The sequence below is a fragment of the Lycium barbarum genome, chromosome 5, assembly GCF_019175385.1.
Source record: "Lycium barbarum isolate Lr01 chromosome 5, ASM1917538v2, whole genome shotgun sequence".
Classification (NCBI taxonomy): domain Eukaryota; kingdom Viridiplantae; phylum Streptophyta; class Magnoliopsida; order Solanales; family Solanaceae; genus Lycium; species Lycium barbarum.
Genome location: NC_083341.1, coordinates 88,380,859 through 88,392,705, shown reverse-complemented (window position 1 = coordinate 88,392,705; position 11,847 = coordinate 88,380,859). Strand labels below are relative to the sequence as shown.

Below are 11,847 nucleotides of genomic sequence, written 5' to 3'. Positions count from 1 at the left end.
TCCTGGTATTAAACTTGCAGAATTTGGGCCTGCTCATATTAGCTTATCCAAAGAATTTCGAAAAGAATCCGAAAACATGACTTGGGCCAGATATGTTAAAGTTCCAAAAAAACTTGTTTTTAGCCTCTGTTTTACTCAGATTTATACGCACTTATATTCTCATTTTCATCCTTCAAAACTGGTCGTTTTCTTAATTCAGAAAATCCACATGTGAGCTGTTGCATATGCTACACCAAACTTTTGTTTGAAAGACTTGAAAAAAAACATTTGTTAGCAATACCCTTTATTTGAAAAGAAATCTCCGGTTTCGTTTTTTTTTTTAAATCCCGATTTTCTTGCATCTAACATACTTAAGTCAAGTTACGAGTTCACAACAAAACTACAAAAATACAAATTCACAAGAATGTTAGTCAAATATTATAAACAGTATATATGAACCAATATGAAGGCTTAAAATTTTGAATAAAGGAAGAACGGAGACTTGAGACGCGAAAGTAGGGGACGGCTAGACACGAGCAAATAAATCTGCTGCTGGCTGCTCTCTGATATGGGTAGAATCCGGAATTGCCATAACTCCTAATGCTCCCAAGGTTCCTCATAGAAAAAAGGATAAAGATAAGGATTAGTGATGCCCTTAATTGATCTTAATAACGCCGAAATCTAATGAGTAAAACATGCCATCAAGAACAAATATTTTACTAGATTTAGCACCAAATATTCAGCCAACTTTGGAAAGAGATCAACCCGACTTAAGTAAATGTCTCAAAATAAAGCAAACACGCCATGATCTAACTTATGCGCATTACGCGACGAACCTAAGCTCTACAGTATTTAAAAGCTCAACAATTTTCACACCTTTATGTGTAGTACGTCTCTTACTTACAGAACCATTATAGGCAACCAAATGAGTTCAAACAATTCTTACCAAACCAAACACTTCAGTGAATAAATGAGAGTTAATTGTTATGCTAGGCTATGGCACTTCAAAATAGGTTCAAAATAAATTATGTTCGGCTTCCCAAATCTCTAATACTTCCATGATGCTATATGAGTGATCAGAAAAGCCAACACACTTATCATCCCATTAGCAAACCAGTACAAAAAGAAACAACACCGTCAGAGAAGGAAAAGAGATCCTTTCAAGTTCTTAAAGCATTTGTGGCTCCAAGTTCTAAAACCCAAAAATTATAAGTACGTATTTGCCAAAACAAAAACAAGTTGGGCAGAGAACCTTATTGGTATATTTTCACACCAAAAGAATAAACCACAGCTTCTTTATTATTCTTTTTATCCCCTTTTACCAAACAAACTGGACCTTTATTAGCTATACTCAGTTTTAATCAATTTGATAACCCAAAAGGAAAGGTTCACATGCATATTTAAACTAAAAAACAGGTTTTTAGATTCTGCAAATACATTACTAAACTAATTCAAGGATCTCAACTAAAAATAGAAAAGATAGGAATATACAACACTTCTTCCCTCGTCATTTTAACATGATACATAAAAAATACTTGGAGAAATGAAGCAGAACTCGTTAGACATTTATTCACACATACGAGAAAACAAACAAATACTAAATGTACATATAAGCTCATATCATATTCTCACAAGTCGGTGGATTTCCTCTTTTTCTTAAATTCATAGCTTCTATCAGTCATAGTGATTTACGCTAAATGTAGGAACATCCCAGATTTTAACAAATAACTAAAACAGAAAATTAGCTAAGCGACTAAGTTAAACACATATTTGATGAATTTAATTTTCACGAATCGGTAAATTTTCCTTTAATCAAGACAAGTAACTTTTCCCTAATCAAAACAGTAACTCTTTTTTCTCCAACCAAAATAGTAACTTTTTAACCAGAAAACAGTAGCTTTTTAGTTAAAAACAGTAGCTTTTTTTATATAAAAAAACAGTAACTTTCTTTTCCGGAACAAATGTAGCTTTCTAACGTATAAAGCGTATTTAATTAACTATGGAAAACTTCAAAAAATCGACAAACAAGAGTCATCTTAAGTTAGGAAGGTCTCAAGGACATGGTAAAAGAAAGAGATGACATATACGCACAAAATTTTGAACTGAATCACGTCTCCTTTCCTTTTTAACAGATTACCATCGAACAAATACTACAACATTCTCCCAGCAGAGAGGAAAGCAAATGTGAATACAAGAAGAGTCAGTTTAGACTTCATGTTAAGTCTTAAAGCTTAAGTTTGCAAACAGTATGCCAAGATACAAGATGCACAAAAACCAAAACAAACTGATTATGTATCTATGGAGATGGCTAAGTTCACTCAAACCTTTCCAAATCCTGTAGCCTTAATTCTTAAACAATGAGAACAAAACTTCCAGATTAAATAAACTTACTTAAAACTTAGGATGAACTTAAATATTACATGCTTAACATGAAGAGGATTTGACACGATCTTAGTAGCCCATTACTTCCTAACTCCTTTTACTATCCGTTGTTATAAAACTTCAAAATTCGCGCAAAATAATGATTCAAATACTAGTTTCCTTCTAAAGGAATGGTGAATTGATCTTTTATAAGTTGCAACTTGCGTAGCGATCTTTATATACTAATTTCAACAAGAAAGAGGATGAAGCAGCCCCTCAAGATTAAAGAAAAACTAATTTAGAGCAAGACAACATCACTGTTCACATGTTCTTCAAGCTAAATTGTCATTCTTTTTAAGTGTAATAGCTTGTATTAACCATTTCGTCACATATTCAGAGCACACGGAGCAACAAACAGATTTAAATAGGTCGAGATGATACAAACGAAAAAACAACTCAACGACTACATTTTACTTCTAAGAAATTAAAGACGAAGAGAAGACGAGTGTGATTACCTTCTTGGGGATAGCGAACTGAGGCTATTGTCGTCGTCGAGTCTTTGAATCCGCTTGAAGTAGTTTTTGCTTAGCCGAGAACTTGAAAGAAGATTTTGATAACCAAAAGACTTAACGAGTTTAAAAAAAAAAGGAATTTTCTGAGAACCCCAAGTTTTAAAGCAATAGAAATTTTATGAGAGGGGAAAGCTTGTGAAAAATAAAAGGGGGGAAATCTCTAGGAGATGTTTTCAACAGATAAGATGATGAAAATGGGGATGGGACTTACCATGAAATCTACTGAAATCGCACATGGAGCCTGCTGCTTCAGAGATGGAGTGTGAGAAAGGAGAAGAGTTTGTGACCGGATGTGAGAGGTGAGCAGCAGGCAAATTTGGTGGGATATTGCAATGTTTACGTTGAAGAGATAAGTGGGTCACTTGGTTCTGGTTCACTAGAGCTGCTGGTTAGGTTTAGTTTGTTATTGAAAATGAGATAGAGGAACAAGCTATTGGGATCTTTAGTTTGTTGGTGTTGGGTTAGGTCAAAGATGGAGTTGGGCTGGTTTTATTTGAGGGAGCTAATTTATTTGGGCTGATGACTTTGGTAAGAACTGGCCTAAATTGTTGGCATATGATTTAATTTTCTATCCCTTTTTACTTCAATCGATTAATTAAAATATGCTTTTGTATCCTAATTAATTCCAAGAAAATGTATACCTATAAAAATTACAATACAAGTAATTTGATATATGTATTTAGTTTTAAAATAGAGTAAGAGATTATTGATACAAAAATAAGTAGGATCAAAGGAAAAATACCAACGCCGATATTGATATCGGAATATCAATACTATTCTCGAGTGATTTTAATTATAAAATATCACGTTTAGTAATTTTTTAAGGAATGATAAAAATAATCTTATTAATATCTCAAAAATTAGTCTGGTAATTAGCGAAAATATTCAAAACTTATTTTGGGGAATTTTCAGGACTAAGAACCATAGTGAAATTAATTAAATGAAAAAGGAGGGCAAAAATTGGGTGTCAACAGCTTGTCCCTCTTCGACCAGGAATGATGAAAGAGTCTTTGGGCGAAGACGTTGACGTAAACCTAATTTTGTCCCGATGAGTAAATCAGACTGGGTTTGGAAAGAGTACAACTGAAACAAGGTAATTCTTTTGGGGCTGGAGAGGTTGATTATGAATTCGACTGAACCCTGGTCATTTAGTAGACTACATATCTCGGGTTATAAGAGAATCAGGTCGATGTAGTTCGAATGAGGAGATTGTAAAATTTTGAGAGGTCCTCAAAATTTTGTCCCGCTGTTATGGAAAGGCGAAAGATGGTTTTGGTGGAGATTTAGAGGGTTGCGTTGTTGAAATTTTTTGAGTGATCCTCAAAAAATTTGTCCCAGTGTTGTAGTTATGGTAACACGAGGTTTCAGAGATAGAAAGGGTAACGGTTTCACCATGACCGAAAGTGGCTAGAATTGAATACGCATACGCTTGATTCTGAGGTCCCTACGTATAGAAGAGGATGGGAATTGAGTTGGTTGTGGTTTAAAGAAGATGACAAGATAGAAAATTTTGAGAGATCCTTAAAAAAAATTCCCCAGTGTTGAATTATGGTCACATAAGGTGTTGTTAGGAAGATGTAAACAAGTTTTGGGGGAAGATTTCGGTTGACAAAGATCTTTCTTAAGACGGGAAGTACTTTCGCAGCCTCCCGATTATAAATATGGTGCACAACACACTCATAAGCGAGACTCTACACGAATGCATCTTTGTGCTATCATTGGATCATATCAGACAATCATGATAAAGAGTCAGTAGTCAGTTTTACACCTGTTGCTTCATGTTTGATTGGGCCCAAGGCCATAGTTATGATTCATATGCATGTGTAATTATTTTAGGCCTGAGGCCATAGCTTTGAGATCTCATTATTTATTGGGCCTGAGGCCATAGTTATATGATATTTGCACAGGTGGTTTCTATACATATCAGCTCATGATATGAGTATTCAGTTTCATTATGCTTTATTTTCATATATCCCTTATCATTGCTTCAGTTGCTTATCATACTTGTACAATTCAAATGTACTAACGTCCTTATGCATGGGCCTGTACTTCACGGTGCAGAGTCTGACTTTCAGGAGGATACAGCAGCCGCTTAGCTTCTAGTACTTTGAATACATTAGCTAGTTGGCGAACCCCTCTCATTCAGGGCTTCCCATCTATTTCCAGCTTTCGAGTATTAGTTAGTTCATTAGTACTTGAGGCATGTCAGAGACTTGTCCTGACTTAGTTATTCTTACAGTATTTTGATCATAGAGGTTTCATAGACACAGTCTTTATTCAGTTATGTTGGTTTTGCCTCACAATATTTATTTCCGCATCCTCTATTATATTTGAGTTAGAGTATTCTCTTGGTTCATTTTATATCTTGCATGCTTTCATGATACAACTGTTAGACTCAGCAGCCATGGGTTCCCTCGGTCATAGACAGTCAGGCACCGGGTGTCGTGTCACGCCTAGACCATTGTTCGGGGCGTGACAAAGCTTGGTATCAGAGCAGCCATGTTGGTTCAGAGTCGTAGGGAGTCTATGAAACCGTGTCCAGCGGGGTCTCCTTTATATGTATGACGGCCGCATGCATATAAATAGCTGACCACCAGGACATATTAAAGAAGTCTCACTTCTTTGTATTCTAGATCGTGCAACTAGAGCTATAACTTCAGGATGTCTTCCTAATTCTTGCGTTTACGTAATTTCAAACGATTATGGCTCCAAAGAGAATCATTACCAACAGTTTAAGGGCAGCTTCCAATGTTGCTCGTCATGAGGCTATCCGAGCCAATTCTGATCAGACGCCTAAGCTAAAGACTACTCCTACTGCTCCAGCTTCGACAGAGATTCCGGCTTCTCAAAATGGAACAACTAATGTGGATGTTAGGAGTGCTATTACAATGGTCACACAGTTAGTAGCTGCTCAAGCTCAGCATCAGGAAACGGGGTCTAACTCTGGAAATCATGGAGAATCCTCCAGGGCTAAAGAGTTCTTGAGAATGAAGCGCACAGTCTTCTCGGGGACAAAGAAGGAAGAGGACCTCAAGATTTCATTGTTGGTCTTCAGAAGATTTATAGAATGATGACTGTGACAGAGACAGAAGCAGCTACGTTTGGAGCTAACCAGCTCCAAGGAATAGCAAATGCCTGGTACGAGACTTGGGAATTATCCCGAGGTAAGGATGCTTCTAATTCCACATGGGATAAGTTTGTAGAGGCCTTTCTGGACCATTTTATGCGTATTGAGGTCCGAAAAGCCAGAGCTGAGCAGTTCTTGAAGCTCAAACAGAATAGGAGGACTGTTCAGGATTACTACTTGGGAGTTTATGAGTTTGGCAAAATATGCTACTGAACTTGTTCCTAATATGAGGGCCAGAGTAAAGAGGTTTGTCACTGGTCTTGGTTCTCACTTATATGATGGGGCGAATATTGCAGCCCAGAATGGAGGTATGACTATCGCCAAGATATTAGCTTTTGTGCAAGGAAATGAAACAAGGCTCAAGGAGGAGGAAGTTGTGCAGAAAGAGAAAGACAAAGAGTTTAACAAGAGGGTTAAGTCAACCAGGCAGTTTAGCGGGAATAGTGGAAAGAACAGAAAATTCTTCAACAACAGGTCATCTGGACCCGTTCCTTCATCAGCCAGTGCTCAAGCTCCTAAGTTCAGAGAGGAAGCTTTCGTGCGTTAGGCTCACAATGTAAAGGGAATTCGAGCTGTCATGGCTCCCACCCAGTTTTTAATACTTGTGAGAAGAGATCAAAGACATGCCGTTCGGGTATGGATGGTTGCTTTGGATGTGGCCAGTCAGGTCACTTTTTGAGAGATTGTCTATGTTGACACCCAATTTTGTCCCGTCTCTCTGCCAAAATACCTATTTTTAAGCTTCTAATATTTTGAAAAAAATAAAAAAAAATACATTCTGGTTACTATAATTATTAGCCTCTTATCAATACCGACATTTTATTATTCTATTATAATAATAATAATTATTATTATTATTATTATCATTATTATTATTATTATTATTATTATTATTTATTAATATTATTATAATTCACAATTCTTATCATTTCGGCATTTTACCAGCTTACGCATTTATCTTTGCATAAATAAATAATAGTATTTATTTAGTGCGGATTTTCAAAGAAAAGTAACATATATTATTACACGGCTATTATAACACCATATGATTTTATTACCCGAGTCTAGTAATCACATATTTTTTGGTATTAAGTAATATTTTGTCACCCTCGGTATGTTCATTAATTAAAATGGGTCTCTTATTCAAATTTAGAAGTCAAATTGTTTCTTGCACTCAGTCCGTGTTTTGACTTACCGGGCTCCAAATCAAAGTCCGATTAACCCCTAATATTTTTTTGGACTAGTCCATATCTCTTATCTCAATTTTTAGAATAACCTGTGTTTTAATTTATTAGCCTATTCTTCTAATACCCGGTCTAAAAATTGACCCAGTCCATAAATGGACCGGGTCTGACCCGTTTCGCACCAAATAAGGGAAACCCTTTTAGGGTTTCCCCTCATTTCCGCCGCTCGTCACCTTCTCCACCCTCCTCCTCTCTTCTCCTCTCCATCTCCGCCTCCTCTGCTCCACCTCCTTCACGCCTCCACCTCCTCCACCACTCAGCCTTGTCCCCCACTCTGCTCCTTCATCGTCATCGTCGCCTCACATCTCTGCTCCCCACGTTACTCTCCACTTCATCACCGACACCTCTGACACACCCCACGCCGCACCATACCTGTCTCCACCATCATCATCCCCACTCGCTTCTGACACCCCACCTTCTCCTGTCCCCCCACGCTTCTGCCACTCCATTTCGCCCTGCTCCCACGCTCATCTCTCTTCTAGGTAAAAACGAAAACCCTAACAAATCAGCTATAAATGGTCATTTCTGTTGACTGAAAGAGGGGGGATTTTTTTGGATCGGGAAGAACCTCCCAGGAACGAGATCTTTGATTTATAAAATTCCCCAAGAACAATTTTGTTTAGCGGCAGAAATCCCCTAAAGCTTTGAGTTTCTTTTAATCGCTTCAAATTCCCGTCTAAAAATTACTAAGTCTTCATAAGTTTTAATCTTGTTTTGATATGGATTCGAAATAGAGGATTATTCTGGTCCTCTTTCATTTCCAGCAACCGTTTTCGAGCCCGAATAAATTCGAGATCGGAGTTTGTAGTGTTCGAGTGATATCGAAACCCCACACCCACTTCGCTGCGCCCGGAAAAGGTAAACAATTGCCCTTTTAGTTGGTTGGTTTTCAATCTGATATTGGACAAATGTTGGTGCGTTTGAATATGTTAGTTGTTGCAGTTTGGTTTGTTTTTTTTTCAATTTAATAGCAGGGTGGTCTTAGGTGTCTTCGTTAGTTTAGTCTCTGTGTAACAATTAGGATATCTAAAGATTTGTGTTTTATTCAAAGTTTCATTTCCAGCTCAGTAGTTAATAGAGTTTAGTTATTTATATGCCGATTCAATCCAGTTAATGTCTATATTTATGTGTTCGTAAGAGTTTATCCGAAGATGATTATGTCAACTAGTGATAGCATGCGATAAGTTAAACCTGCAGCATGATCCTGTGTGTTTAAATATCGATTTAAAACAAGATCCAAATTATCTAGATTGGGTCTGATGGTTTGTTTAAGCATTTATTATGGATATGCAGAATGAGGATGTTTGAATTTGGATATGTATCAATATGGTAAACTGTTGAAGTTTGGATATGAAGGGTACTAATTTGACAATTTAGTATGCATACATGAACTACAATAGATAGGGTAAAATAAGTTGAATCTCTGTATGTGAACTTGGCATTCCTTCTTCGTAATTGTTAAACAGATGTTGAGTAAGCTCATCCAATCATCAACAAACCTGTTTGGTTTAAAGCTGTTCTATGCTTAAATTGCTGTTTTAGCTCAACATGTCGCTAGGGTAGGTTCAAATGCGTATATAACATAGTTTCACTGTCTCATGTAGTTGCTTGTTACTGGTTTGCCTGCATTATATGCTAATTCAGTTTGAGATATGTTTGGATGCTTCCTTGACTGATTAGTTTGTTGCTTAGTGTTGTAATCGGTAAAGGATTTGTACTCAGTTATTTAGCTTGTTTGGTTTGCTTAGTGTTTCTTTGAAATGATCCATCTTAGACATACACGGTAGTATGATTATGATCCAGTTCAGGCAACATATCTTTTTTTTCTTTTTTCCTTCTCTCTTTTTTCTGGGAGCTGTCATGACAGGACCATTAAAAGCTTAATTGGTATTTACATATCTTAGACTGTTAGTTTAAGTTAAACACTTCATCTAAGATTTGACTTTTTTTCATAAGAGATAAAATGGACAAAGAGGGTTAGGGAAGTTCCTGAAGTGATAATTTGATATTTGAATAGTTGTGCCAAGTCTAAACCTATATGAATGGTGAAGTTGCTACATCTAGTTAATACATTAGAATGTGGAATGTCGGATATGCATGATCATTTGACTACCAGTTTGAAAGATGCTAAGATATCTGGGTATTCCCACTGATTACTCATGAAACTGTGTTTGTGTTATGCTTTGGTATGTTTTTTTGGTTTGCACATTTCTAAAACTGCATGTGGTCTCGTCCCTTCTTTATCTTTTGTTGAGAGGTTGACCCTCTTCTTTACGTTTTTTTTTTACAAGCATCATTAAAAACTCCTTTCCATGTAATCGAATATGTCAGGCTGAGTTGGTTCTAAATGATCTGTCTGATTTTTGGTGTTTGAATTGGTTTAAGGCCTTCCCTTTTTCTTTCCATCTCTATTTCATTTTTCTCTCAAATATACACAGCATGCATAATCTTGGGATCTGTCTCGAATCTATTTTTTTTACATGTTTAATTTCATTCATTGAATAGATATTAATCCTTCTCTTTCTTTCATTTTTCTTTGCATGACCATTGCATACGAGTCCCTCGGACTCGTCTCCTTCCGCATTCAATGTTGGGCTAAAGCCCAACGAAACACTTTCTCCGAGTCAGCCCCATCAGCTGTGCAAAAATTCTGGGCCAAGGTCCGTGACAGCAGCAACAGTCCGCAGCAGCATATAAATTATTATTGGGCTGAAGCCCAACCACAGCCCCGAATGCAGCAGCTCTTTTAAAAAATGGGCTTAGCCCATTTAAATTATTATCTACTCCTCTATCCATTTTGTGCATTTAATTTGTATTACGCAACTAACTTTTTTTTTTTTATTGTTTTGTTTTCTCAGTTTAGATAAACCCTAATGAATTAATAGGTTTTGTTTTAGCAACGGGTAGTTAGTTTAGGAAAAACTAACAATCAATTCCATAAGTTTTATCCTCTTCTTTTCATGTTAAAACTATTTATAAGGTCTAACATTTATTTCATTTGGAATAATTTATTTGTAAAATGGCATGACTATATATTTTAAGTAAAAGGAATCATGTGTTATTCTTACTATCACATACCTTTTAAAATGACACTAATACGCAAATATAAACTCAAGTATGTTTCATAAACATTATTTTCAAGATTCATCCAATTATACATATTTTTTAGCCAAGCATAATTAAATAAAAAGATAAAGAAAATTCATCTTCTTTTGCATTCTATTTATAAAATAAGTTTTAGATTTTCTACACTACTACTCATATAATGTAATTTTATTCTAAGTTTAAATTGGCTAGGTCTTCTCTTAAAAACTTCTATTTATATGCGAATCATTATATTTTGCAAGTCTCATTTTTAAAAAAATAACATTATTAGTTAAAGCTTAGCAATATTTATAGTTTACTTTAAATAACATTCAAAATCTCTTTTTGTGCAAATTATCTTACGAATCTTGTTCTAAAAATAGCATTTTATTTAAAGCCTTATCATATTTCTAAATTTTATTTTAAACAGTGTTATTATATTTTAAAGCCTTAGTAACTTTACAAGACATTTTCTTAAAATTTAAGCACCTTATTTAACTCTAATTAATTAACTTAAGTTTGGTCGGATAACCGTAGTTAACGGATTCTAAAGGATGCCTAACCCCTTCCCTTTAGGATAATATAGAGCCCTTACCTAGAATCACACTGGTTAGCAGACTATTAACGGAGGTTTAGTTTTAACTTTACCTTAGTTAATATCTAGGTGTCCTAATTCACCGTTAATTTAATTAGGTGGCGACTCCATAAAATAAAAAAATAAATAGGAATCACCAATACGTCATACTCCTTAAAATAAACCCGGTTAAAATGGGGTGTGACAGCTTGGCGATTCCACTGGGGATTTTAGGCTCTTAACCATAACAACTTAGGTTAATAAATCATTTGTTGGATGCTTTGTTTATTTTGCTTTATTTTGTCTATATTGTTGCTTCATATGCTTTTAAGTATTTTTATTCCTTATATGTATTTTCTGTGTAATATGTTATTACTGCTTTCCTTAAACTGGCATTCCGTTCATATTTCCTCCACTTTTGGAAAATTCACACTATCACACGTACACGCGAGGTGTGCTTAGCGCACCCGCAAATTTCTTCATAGAATCCAAATTTTAAGGGAGTTGGCGCATGCGCGGGGGTGCCCGAATAACGGGGACCGCGTAGCCTTCTCACTCGAGCAGTCCGCTCGGGAACCTTGTGTCTAGCAAACCCATTCTTAGTCTACTTAGGGTAGAGCGAAGCCAAAACCTTGTAAGAACATGCATCATTTTAAACCTAGGAGGCTTAATACCCTTGGTGTATTAAGTTCATTAGTCAACCTTACCAAATGTCCAAAAGAGTCCATGACTCTGAGTGACACTACTCACTATCTATGTGCATTATTTGAAGGATAAATATGTGGAATATGTAGACCTAGTACTCTATAGATAAGTATTTCAAGAAAAACTGACCTTTTGTTGCAGGTTGACGTGGAGCATCTAAAATTAATGTCGGAGGTTGAAGACAATTAAAAGAAATTAGTG

At 35.9% G+C, this 11,847-nt stretch overlaps 1 long non-coding RNA gene across 1 annotated transcript; it reads right to left on the bottom strand.

Moving 5' to 3' along the window:
* Nucleotides 1-305: 305 nt before the first annotated feature.
* Nucleotides 306-3,372, bottom strand: LOC132641053 (uncharacterized). Its single transcript, XR_009582645.1, has 2 exons — nucleotides 3,124-3,372; nucleotides 306-2,965 (listed from the first exon to the last, which is right to left on the bottom strand). It is a non-coding gene; the product is annotated as an uncharacterized LOC132641053 (long non-coding RNA).
* Between the last annotated feature and the right edge of the window lie 8,475 nt (nucleotides 3,373-11,847).